This window comes from Caretta caretta, chromosome 10 (assembly GCF_965140235.1).
Source record: "Caretta caretta isolate rCarCar2 chromosome 10, rCarCar1.hap1, whole genome shotgun sequence".
In the NCBI taxonomy this organism is placed as follows: Eukaryota; Metazoa; Chordata; order Testudines; family Cheloniidae; genus Caretta; species Caretta caretta.
This window is the reverse complement of record NC_134215.1, coordinates 60,644,246-60,655,887: the sequence shown is the minus strand read 5'-3', so window position 1 is coordinate 60,655,887 and position 11,642 is coordinate 60,644,246.

Here is an 11,642-nt window from a genome sequence, read left to right as displayed (position 1 = left end):
AGAATCCCCTCTGTAAAATCAGGATGGTAAATACCTTACAGGGTAATCAGATTCAAAACAGAGAATCCCTCTAGGCAAAACCTTAAGTTACAAAAAGACACAAAAACAAGAATATACATCCCATTCAGCACAACTTATTTTATCAGCCATTTAAACAAAACAGAATCTAACGCTGTCAAGGTTCCTCCCCCACTCTGAACGCTAGGGTACAGATGTGGGGACCTGCATGAAAACCTCCTAAGCTTATCTTTACTAGCTTAGATCAAAAAGTTCCCCAAGGTACAAAATATTCCACCCTTTGTCCTTGGATTGGCCGCTACCACCACCAAACAAATACTGGTTACTGGGGAAGAGCTGTTTGGAAACATCTTTCCCCCCAAATACTTCCCAAAACCTTGCACCCCACTTCCTGGACAAGGTTTGGTAAAAAGCCTCACCAATTTGCCTAGGTGACTACAGACCCAGATCCTTGGATCTTAAGAACAATGAACAATCCTCCCAACACTTGCACTCCCCCACCCTTTCCTGGGAAATGTTGGATAAAAAGCCTCACCAATTTGCATAGGTGACCACAGACCCAAACCCTTGGATCTGAGACCAATGAAAAAGCATTCAGTTTTCTTACAAGAAGACTTTTAATAGAAATAGGAGTAAACAGAAGTAAAGAAATCCCCTCTATAAAATCAGGATAGTAGATACCTTACAGGGTAATTAGATTCAAAATATAGAGAATCCCTCTAGGCAAAAATTTAAGTTACAAAAGAGATACACAGACAGAAATAGTTATTCTATTCAGCACAATTCTTTTCTCAGCCATTTAAAGAAATCATAAGCTAACACGTACCTAGCTAGATTACTTATTAAAAGTTCTAAGACTCCATTCCTGGTCTATCCCCGGCAAAGGCAGCATAAAGACAGACCCACAGACCCTTTGTTTCTCTCCCTCCTCCCAGCTTTTGAAAGTATCTTGTCTCCTCATTGGTCATTTTGGTCAGGTGCCAGCGAAGTTACCTTTAGCTTCTTAACCCTTTACAGGTGAAAGGGTTTTTCCTCTGGCCAGGAGGGATTTAAAGGTGTTTACCCTTCCCTTTATATTTATGATAAGGTCCCTGACCTAAATTGCTTGTAGGTAATTTGAAGATTAGGGTACAGTAATAATCTCTGCCATTAGTGATTGTTTGGCTGTACTGACAGCTGTAACAGAAAAGGTTCAGCATGAGGAGACTAATTCTGTTTATGGTTAGATTAGTCAAGAGCTCCGTATTATCTCTGTGCCTTTTTTTTTTTTTTTTAAAGTTTTTTGTTGCAATGAATAATAATGGGTCTTGGTACATTCTGGAGACAGACACTCTGAATAGTTGGGAGAAGTGAGCAAAGCAATGCTATTTTAGGGTTCAGGGACTCTGAGCTACGGCCTAAATGGTGGAGAATCACAGTGATAATGGAAACTGAAGGCTTGATTCATCTAGAATCTGCACAGACTTCTGCACACAAGGACTGTATTAGTGACCCCAAAACACACACTCATCCTGACAACAGTCACGCCTTTGCAAAGTACTGCTCTGTCACAGAGCCCACAGACAGACAGCACAGCCCAAAAAAGGAAGCAACCTTGACAGAGGAGGGACTGTTGCCACATTGCTCAGTCTAAACCTCTCACAAATTGACATGGAGTTTGGAGTAAGGCAATTTTTATGACCTCTGAGAACGACCAAAAAAGTTAGATTGTTGCACTCATTAACGTAACCTCTACTAACTTCAGCCTGAGGAGCTTGCATTTATAACCACCATTTGTTTCATGCCCCTTGGCCATACTTTCAACCTAGATTCTTCAGCATCATTCTTATTTTATAATTCTGCATCACAGATATTAACCTCTAGTTGGGAAACACAGGGAATGCTTTCAGAAAATCCTGATCTGTAGTATTGTTTTGACCTACAACCCTTTTTTTGTTATGGCTGTTTTATCTCCAAAACTTTTCAAAATATTAACTAAGGATGATTTCTCTCTTTTTTTTTTTTTTAAGCAATAGTGTCTTTGTCAGAACAACCCTTTTCTGTATGTGCCATACACAGCTGTCTCACGACTGTGACCCACTGGCAAAAAGGATTTTTTTTTCTTTTTTAACAACAATTCCACCAAGTCTCAGTCAATGTCATTCATTAAATTCCCCATAATGAGTATCTTCCTACTCCTTCACCTGCACTAACATCTCCCGTTTATATTGTATTTTCATACACTAAAACATCTAGGAGGTATGCAGTGGTACTTCTAAACAACAGCTTTTAATAATTCTTCCATTGCTTTCTTTGTTATTCAATATGATCCCTGTTATCTCAACCATGGTAGCCAAATTACAATCATTAGGTTCTTCAGACAATTTCTTCTCATTTATATTCTTCTCCTGTCCTGTGGCAGTGAATCCCTGTAACCTATCCTGACAAAGTCAGATACCAGCCAGTTTGTCTCGTTAACCAAATACCACCTCACCATATTCAGATTCTGCATCCTAAATTACAGCCTACACCTACTGTACATAATCTTAGCTAGTCCCTCATCTCTACCCTTATTTCTTCCTACTTCACCTCTCATTTCTTATGTTCTTTCCAACCCTGTCTCCAGTCTAGTATTCAATTTCACTTTTCCTTAATTATGTTGAAAAGCATATTGATCTGTTTAAACTGATCCTCATTTAGGTGGGTTTTTTTTGTTTTTTTTTTGTTTTTAATATATAACAAAAAGCTCCAAAAGTTAGAATTATGTTGCACACAAGGACAGATTAACCTTTTGTGGGCCCAGCTCCAAACACATTTTTGGGCCCCCATGGAGGCAATGGAGCATGGCGTGCGGAGGTCAGTCCCCAGAGTGAGGGGCCAGCCCAGGGCAATGGGGCATGGTATGGCATGCCAGGGGCCTCCCCACTCCGCCCCACCCAGTCCAAAGGCACTATTTACAAACTGGTAGTTGCCAGACACACAGTGGCCCACCCGGCCCTGTGCTGCCAGCTTGCCCCTTCCCCTCAGGTGTGGGCCCATGCTGTGTCACACAGTGCCCCCACCCAACACTCTTGCCCGACTCCCTATGCCCAGAGACCCCCCCAGGCCTCCCCAAAAATGCACAGCGCCCTGCACACCACCACCCCTGCCCAGTGCCCCACACAGAACCTCCACTCCCTTGTGCCCCAACACACACAGATCTTCCCCGCCCCCTCACAGCCCAGCAACCGCCCCCAGAACCCCCAGAGACCCACTCCTCCACACCCGGCCTCCTGGCCATACTCACCAGCCCTCTTGGGAGGCGACTGTATCTGCCAGGGCTGGTCTTGGGGTGGGGAAAATCGCTCCAGCCCCTTGGGAGTGGCACAATCAGCCAGGCCAGGCTCCCTCAGGACCCACTTGCCTGGAGGGATCCAGCCAAGCCCCTCATCCCCACCCCAACTGGCCAAAACTGGCCAGGCTTCTGCACCAGTCCCAGGCGGCTCAGCTCCAGGGAGACAGACAGGGCCCCATGGATGGTGGGAAGCAGAGACTTCCCAGAGCCAGAGGTGCACTGGGGTCCAGCCACAGGGCAGAGAGGAGCCGGCGGGTGAGGCCAGGGGGCAGAGAGGAGCCCTTGCCTGGGCAGGGGGAGCCAGCAGGCTGGTGGGGTCTTAGGGTGCAGTGCAAGTGGAGCAGGGCCTGAGCATGGGTCTGGCTCCATGGCACCACTAGCGCCATTGTAAACCCGGGACTGGTTGCACGGTGTTGGGATGTGTGGGATTGTAAGGGGTCGGCACCCACCTCGCACGTGCACCCCCTTTCTCTGGCCAATAGCGCCTTCAAACACAGTTCTTTTTCATGGGGCGGCACCCAACTCTCATAGACAGCTCCCTTTTCTCAGTTGGATATCAGCCTGCTTTTGTTTTTTGGTCATACATCAGGGTAGCACCCACCTCTCGTGAACACCCCCGGCTGATGGTTCTCTCCACAGGTCTTCAACAGCTCAGCCCTCTAGCTGAGCACCACACACTGTCCCCTCTTCTGGGGTATACAGTCCAAGTTCTTATCTAGTCCCTTGTATGGGGCTATAGCTCTAAGGCTTCTCCCAGAGGCTCTGCCTTCTTCAACCACCCAGCAGGGGTTCATTTCGGTACCTGCAGCTGGTGGTGTTTCAGCAGGCCTCCCTGTGCTCAGTCTTCAACCAGACCAGTGGAGCCCATCTCGGTACCCTTGCTGGTATGGCCAAGTTCTATGCTCAGACCCCCTGGGCTTCAGCCTGCCTGCATTGATGTTCCCCTGATCCTGGTACTCTTCCCACCAGCCAGGCAACCAGCCTTCAGCAGCCTTCCCTGGCCTTCAGTCCTGCCTGCAGTGAGCTCTCCATGGTACTGCTGCTCTGCCTGCCAGTCTTCTCTCCACACAGCAACTGACTTCTCTGCTCTGTTGCTTGTTTTATATAGGGCCCTTCTGGCCCCAGATTTGCTGCTCCATCAGCCCCTCTGATTGGCTGCTGCTCTGCAGCCACTCTAGGCTGCTTGGAGGACTTCTTGCTGCTCTATACTGGGGAAGGGTAATGCAAGGCCACAAGGCCTCAGGCAGGGGGCCTTTGGACCTAGTCCACCCTGGCACAGGGATATAAAGAGAAATTCACAACCATTCCAGATCTTGGTGCAGGTTCTGCAATGGGAAGCAAGCTGAGAAAATGGATAATATCCCATAAGGAAAGGATACACATATATTTAGATAGCACATCCTACAATTGAGCCAGATCTGTAACCTTCACTCTATGGTGCCTAGTACCTGGCCACCAAACAGTCACTCTGGTCAGCACAATGGTCCTCAGTAGATGATGCACGTTTGATGATAATTATGATAGTATATGTGCTACATATACAATATATGCTCAGTAAATGTGCATATCTGATATACATAGGAGAAGTGTAATGCAACTCATATATAATTAAAAAATGAACTTATGTTAACAAATGTGCTATATATATCATATCGGTTCCCTTACTAGGATCATGTATCATTACACATTGGATGTCTTAAAGAAGGTCAAAATTATGAAAGGGGCCATTTTCATTCATATCTGACCTACTAGGGGGGCAGGCAGTTTACCCCAGCCCCCGAAACTGAATGGTGTTGCGACCCGGCACACAGGGTCACAGCACCACGCAGGTTTAACCCAGCCGCCCCACCATCATGACAGAGGGGCACCCAGGCCAAATCTGAGTGAGTGACATCGTGATCTGGTGTACAGGATCACAGCATCACTCAGGTTTGGCACTGCGACACCACGTGCCAGGTCTCAACACCTGAAGCAGGGAGCCAGGCCCTGCCCCGTGGGACAAGAGCAGCAGCTGTAAGGTGAATGCTGGGCTTCTTCCACTCCCTCCGGGGCCTCCCCTCAGTAGTTTTACACCCTTCTTTTTTTGGGGGGAGGGGGGAAGATTTAAAAGAATGTTCTAGGTATGAAGGGGCAGAACCCTATTGGTTTTTGGTGAAAATCTGAAAAACTGGAAATGATAAACAGGGGACACCTGAAGACCAGGACATCTGGTTGGCAGACTGGGCAGTTTCAGCCACCTCTGTCATTGTCTATAAAGAACCAGCTGATGGCAGCCATTAACACATTACAGCATAACAATCCCCGGGCCCTATCTCAGCTCTGCTGATCCTGCCATGACTTATCTCCCGAACAGAAAGGAAGAAAATAAGAATGTTATGAGGATAAGGGGAATGGGGGCTACAGAACTCCTGGTAAGGGAGAATGGGGGACCCTAGTGTAGGGGATAAGGGGCATGGGGACACACAGACTTTTACACAGGGGGGAAATAGTGGACAGTGGAATGGAGGAGAGGAACATGGGGTGGACAGTGATAGAGTTAGAGAGTTTAAGGCTAGAAGGGACCACCAGATGATCAAGTCTGACATCTGTACATCACAGATGGCCAACAAGAGCCAGCACCCACACACGAACCCAACAATCTAAATTAGACTAAATAGTACAGCCCACAGGAGACTAGAGTACTATGTGTCACAGGCAGAGAATAGGAGAGACCATGGGGCCCCTGCAATGGCAGGGAAACGATTACATGAGATATACCCAGATAATGCTAGCAAGTGACCTGCACCCACGTGCTGCAGAGCCAGAGAAAGGTGGAAAAAAAACCTGTGGTCACTGCCAATCTGACCTAGAAGAAAATTCCTTCCCAACCCCAGATACGGCAATCAGTTAGACCCTGAGCATGTGTCAGCCAATCACCGGGGGAGTGAGGGGCACACAGAGCCACTGGCATGAAAGAAGAGGGTGGGGGAGGTGCTGGGAGTCCTTAAAATAGAGGAGATGGGTCAGACAGCAGACAGAGAGCTTGTAAAGTGGGGGTGGGGGGCAAAAATGGACTGGGGATGCAAGAAGCCCCTTGCTGCAGTGAGCTCAGGCTACTGAAGCTATGAAGTGTGCAAGCACCTAATTTAGAAGCATACAACTGATTTACTATAGCCCATTCCTTGGGTAGATACGAGTGTGACTAAATAGCTACATAATGGATATGGTGTTCTCAGACCAAGGAGTCAGATGTATGCAATGGCAGAACCAAGCCACTTCCTGGATTTTTAGGGAAGGCAATACACAGGAAGCCTTAGGGTCAAGCTACAAAGAAGGAAAGCTGTTTGTTTTGGAACAATGGGGTATTCTTTTCAACTTAAGAGAAATAACGGCCACATTAAAAATCAGTTTTGGGAGATTTAGCATGATGTAGCTGGGACTTCTGTAGGACAAAGCCAGATAGATTTTATTAACTAAATTTGGCCCTCAAAGTTCCCTTTGCCTTTTTGAAAAAATAATATGTTTGAATGACATTGCTATAGTCTGATTCAATATTGGATCTCATTGGTTTACTAATTTGTGCTGAAGGCAGGAAAAAAAGTACATGAAAGTGGGTGAAGTAATGCATTATGTGTTTACAGAAAAGGCACTTGGTAAGAAGTAAGGAGTTTACATACAGTGCATTTTCATCAGTAATGTAACTGTGGGCAATCAAACTAAAAAATAAGTGAGTAAAGGTGTTTGAGAATGCATATGACAGCAATAATCCCACACACCACATTTAAATATAACCATCACCATCATATGGTGAATCTACACCATGTACACTAACCATCTACTTCAACATAGAGCCAATTCAACATTCAGAATGTCAGAACACAGCTGTTTCTAACCACTCCAAATAGTCATGGCCCTTTGTGGAGGTAGCTATATTGGACCCAAGTGAGGTAAAGTGGAGAAACTGAAATGGTTTTAGGTTGCAAAGGTTGAATGACATCTTACCTAGTGATTCCCTGGTTGCATTGATGGTCACTGTATTTGCCCAGTAAACACACTTCAATTTTTAAGACCTGGTTTTAAACAAAGGAAAAGTCCCTATAACACAAAAATTTAAAAATTCAAAGTCATATTCTCCTCTTGGTTACATCAAGTGCAATACAATTGGCATCTGCATAACAGAGCGCATAATTTGGTCCTAAGTTCTGTGTTTGGGTTGTTTTTGCTTTTTTATAAAACGGTTACTTATTTTCCCACCAAGTCCCTCACTTAGTTGGAAGGTCTGTCTAATCCACTCCCAACTCCTTTAAAGACCTTTTAGCACTCCACCGGCAGCAATTTTTCCCCGCAATACCATGCAGTTATTTGGTTGATGCACATTTTACAATTATATTATAAATCAAATTATCAGTGGAAAAGACTCCGGGAAATTTAGGTTTATTCCTCTTTGGTTTTATTTCCCAGGTGGCCGATATAATGATCAATGTAGCTTAAAGGTAAACTGAAAAACTTTTTAAAACTTTTTTTTCTCCAAAACTCAGCAAGACTATAGGCAAATTGTAAACCTCTGTTATTTCAGGGTATATGGAACATATGCATTAAAAATGGCAAGGTACTGTACTTTTTTGTTTTCAAATGTAAAAGTATTTGAAAATCAATTCCACATTTACTTACCTGGAAAAACCCAAATTGTGGGGTTATGTTTCCCTGACAAGCATCAGACACACAGAAAAACAACTACCTTATGAGAATCGTCCATTTAGTCCAGCAGCCTGCCTCCAATTCATGGCCTAACCACTTACAGAAGTATTCTGAAAAAAGTGACACTCTAAAGTTCTTTGCCAACTGTTCATACTATACCTAGCCTAACTAGTCAATCCTGGTCAACTCTAGTCAATCAGTTTATGCACTGGAGCATGGACGCTTGAACGTTCTTAGAATCTATCTTGGAGATTGCACTGGTCAGTTCTATTCCTAAGCATCTACTTTAACAGAAAAAAAAAATCTTACTTTGCTAGTTGCTGTCTAGATCAGACCGCCTCTCTCTAAAAAGGAAGATGGTTAGACTTAATGTTCTTGGTATAAAACAATACAAAATAAGAGAACTCCTTGAGACACTGCACCCCATATTTTTCACAGTGATATCATTATATGATTAGGACATAGTTATGATGTATTTTATGCAAGATAAGCCATGTGAAGGAAAGGTTATGATTTGCTTATTATGATTATCCTATTTGTATGCATGTATCATTTTTGTATCCAAAGTTATGAATATTGACTATATCTATTTCACATGTTGCTATTCCTGGGCAATGCCCTCTCAGCAAAATGCTCTCGGTCTAGATGGCTGGCTAGGAAGGGCCCATTCAAGTTAATGAGCCATTAGAGAGAACAACAGGCCTTAGGAGAAGCTTATCTCCCACCTGGGAAGCCTTCCTGGGTAAGCTAGAGACAGCCTCCAAGTAATGGCTGCTGTGACACTACAGAGACATGTGACCAGGTCACTGGATGCTGAACTCAAACTTGGGATGTCAGTATTTTTCCACTGCCTGGCATGAGAACCAAGCTTTGAAACAAAGGGTTCCTGCCATATGCAAAAGCTATATATGACAGGGGAGACACATCATCTTGGTTCTTCACTGACTCCCCCACCCAAGACACTCCTGGAAACACCTGAGGAACAAAGACTGAACTGGGGGAAGTGCTGAACCCAGGCTAAAGGGATTTTTAGCCTGTGAATGGAACACCTGGAGATTCCAAGCTGTAAGCAAGTGCAGCTTGCCTCTTAGGAATCTGCAGCCTGCTTGCATCATCACTTAGGGTGAGAATTTGCTATTCATATCTGATCGGTGTCATATATTAAGCTTAGTTTGCAAGTTTTGTTTATTTGCTAGGTGATCTGCTTTGATCTGCTTGCTATCCTTTATTAATTACCACAGAGAGATTATAAACTTGTTTTTGCTTTATCTAAAACCAGTGTGTGAGAGTCATAACTCGAGGCAGAAAGCTGTTGTATAGTCCTCTCCACATTGAGAGAGGCGGTGAATTTCATGAGCTTATGCTGTACAGTTCCCTGTGCAGCACAAGACGGTATAATTCTGGGTTCACACTTCAGAGGGAGTGTGTGCCTAAGTAGCTGGGAACTTCCCTAGCTGGAGCCTTCCCATGCAGTAGCTGGTCAGAGCATCTGCATGTAACTGCAGCTGGGTATGTACCTACCTGTATGTGTTCTGGTGAAAGTGCAGGCTGGAGCCTGGAAAGGACTTAGCAGCTTGTCACAGCAGTACAGTGTAAAAGGGATCCCCGGCTGGTGGGTCAGGAAGGCTCAGTGGTACCCCAGTTCCATGTGGCACCCCGGGTGGAACACCTCTCCTCTATTACTTCACTTGAGCATGTGCGGGAACACCCGGGGTGAAATCCCAGCTATACTGACTTCAGACAGTACAATAGTTCATTTTTAAAAACAGATCATCCACATGTGCCTCTGGAATTGATTGAAAAATTTTAATTTGCATTGGGTGTAACTGGAAATGTCATTTCTCACTGCGAGGTGCTGGCCTGTCTCCCCAGCCCATAAAGGACTCATTGCCACAGCCAGACTCTTTCAGGCCCTTCTGCCAGAGCACTGTTTTATTAATTCAAACAAAAACTTACCAGCAAAGTAGGCTGCTGAGGCCCAGAATCTTTCACTCTGCTCTCCCGCTCTCTTTATGCTCCAAGATTAGTCACAGGAGCCCTCTCTTTCAGCCCCCTCTTCAACTGATCCCTCTCAGCACTTCACACAGAACACCTTGACCCTTTCCCAGCTAGGTCTGATAGTCAAAAAGGGCTGGCTGTCCAAGGCCTAGAGTTGCCAGGTGTCCAGTTTTCAACTGGAACACCCGCTTGAAAAGGGACCCTGTCGGCTCTGGTCAGCACCACTAAAAGTCCGGCTTGGTGTGCGGCTGGCAGGCTCCCTACCTGGCTCCGCACAGGCATGTCCCTGTGGCCACTAGGCAGAGGCGTGGCCAGGGTGGCTCCATGATTTCCCCCACCCCGAGAGACAGCTCCGCAGCTCCCATTGGCTGGGAACTATGGCCAATGGGAGCTGCGGGAATGGCGCCTGCGGGCAGAGGCAGTGCACAGAGCCACCTGGCCGCACCTCCACCTAGGAGCTGAGGGACATGCAGTCACTTCCAGGGAGCCCCCCGAGGTAAGCACCACCCAGAGCTAACACCCCAACCCCCTGCCTCAGCCCTCTCCCACACCCAAACTCCTTCCCAGAGCCTGAACCCCAACCCCCTGCCCCAGCCCTAGGCCCCCTCCCAAAGCCACACCCCCTCCCATGCCCCAACACCCTGCCCCAGCTCAGAACCCCCTCCTTCACCTCAAACCCCTAATTCCCAGCCTCACCCCACAGCCTGTACCCCCAGCTGGAGCCCTCACCTCCTCCTGCACCCCAATCCCCTGCCTCAGCCCAGAGTCCCCACCCACACTCCGAACCCCTCAGCCCCAGCCCAGAGCCCCCTCCTGCACCCAAACCCCTCATTTCTGGCCCCACCTGGAGCCCGCACCCCCAGCTGGAGCTCTCACTCCCTCCCGCACCCTAACCCCCGCCACAGTCTGGTGAAAATGAGAGAGTGAGGGAGGGTGGGGGAGAGCATGTGACAGAGGGAGGGGGAATGGAGTGAGCAGGAGCAAGGCCTTGGAGAAGGGGCGGGGTGGGGCAGGGCAGGGCAAGACAAGGGTGTTCAGTTTTTTGCGATTAGAAAGTTGGCAACCCTACCTAGGCTCTTTGACCATTTAAAAGGACTGCCCATCCTGTTACAGTTACATTCATAAGTAGCCAGACACTTGGAGGTACTTGAAACCATTCTGATGAGACCTTGGGTATTCAGCATGTTGTACCAATAACACAATGCACTTCTATCATCCCTTCTCTTTGATTAATACAAGGTGCTTTAATTAAGTCCCAAAACACCTGTGTGAGCTAATGTGCTGTCCCTATTTTACACACAAGCTTAGGGTACGGAGAGGTTAAAGGCCAGATTCTGCCACCATTACTTAAGATGAATAGTCCCATTTTTAAGTCAACAGGACTACTCCCACAGTGAACAACAATCTGAGTCAGAACCTGGCCCTAGGTGACTGGCCAAGGTCACACAAGGGGTCTGTGACAGAGCGGAGAATACAGCCCCACTGTCCTGGCTGAGTCCTGTACTTTAACCTCCAGACTATGCTTCATCCCATTATTACATGTAAAGCTTTGGAAGCATTTTAAAAATATTGCCACAGTACGTTCATTTCTGGGCTACTAAAGAACACCCATAAAAATACACAATGATAATGGTTT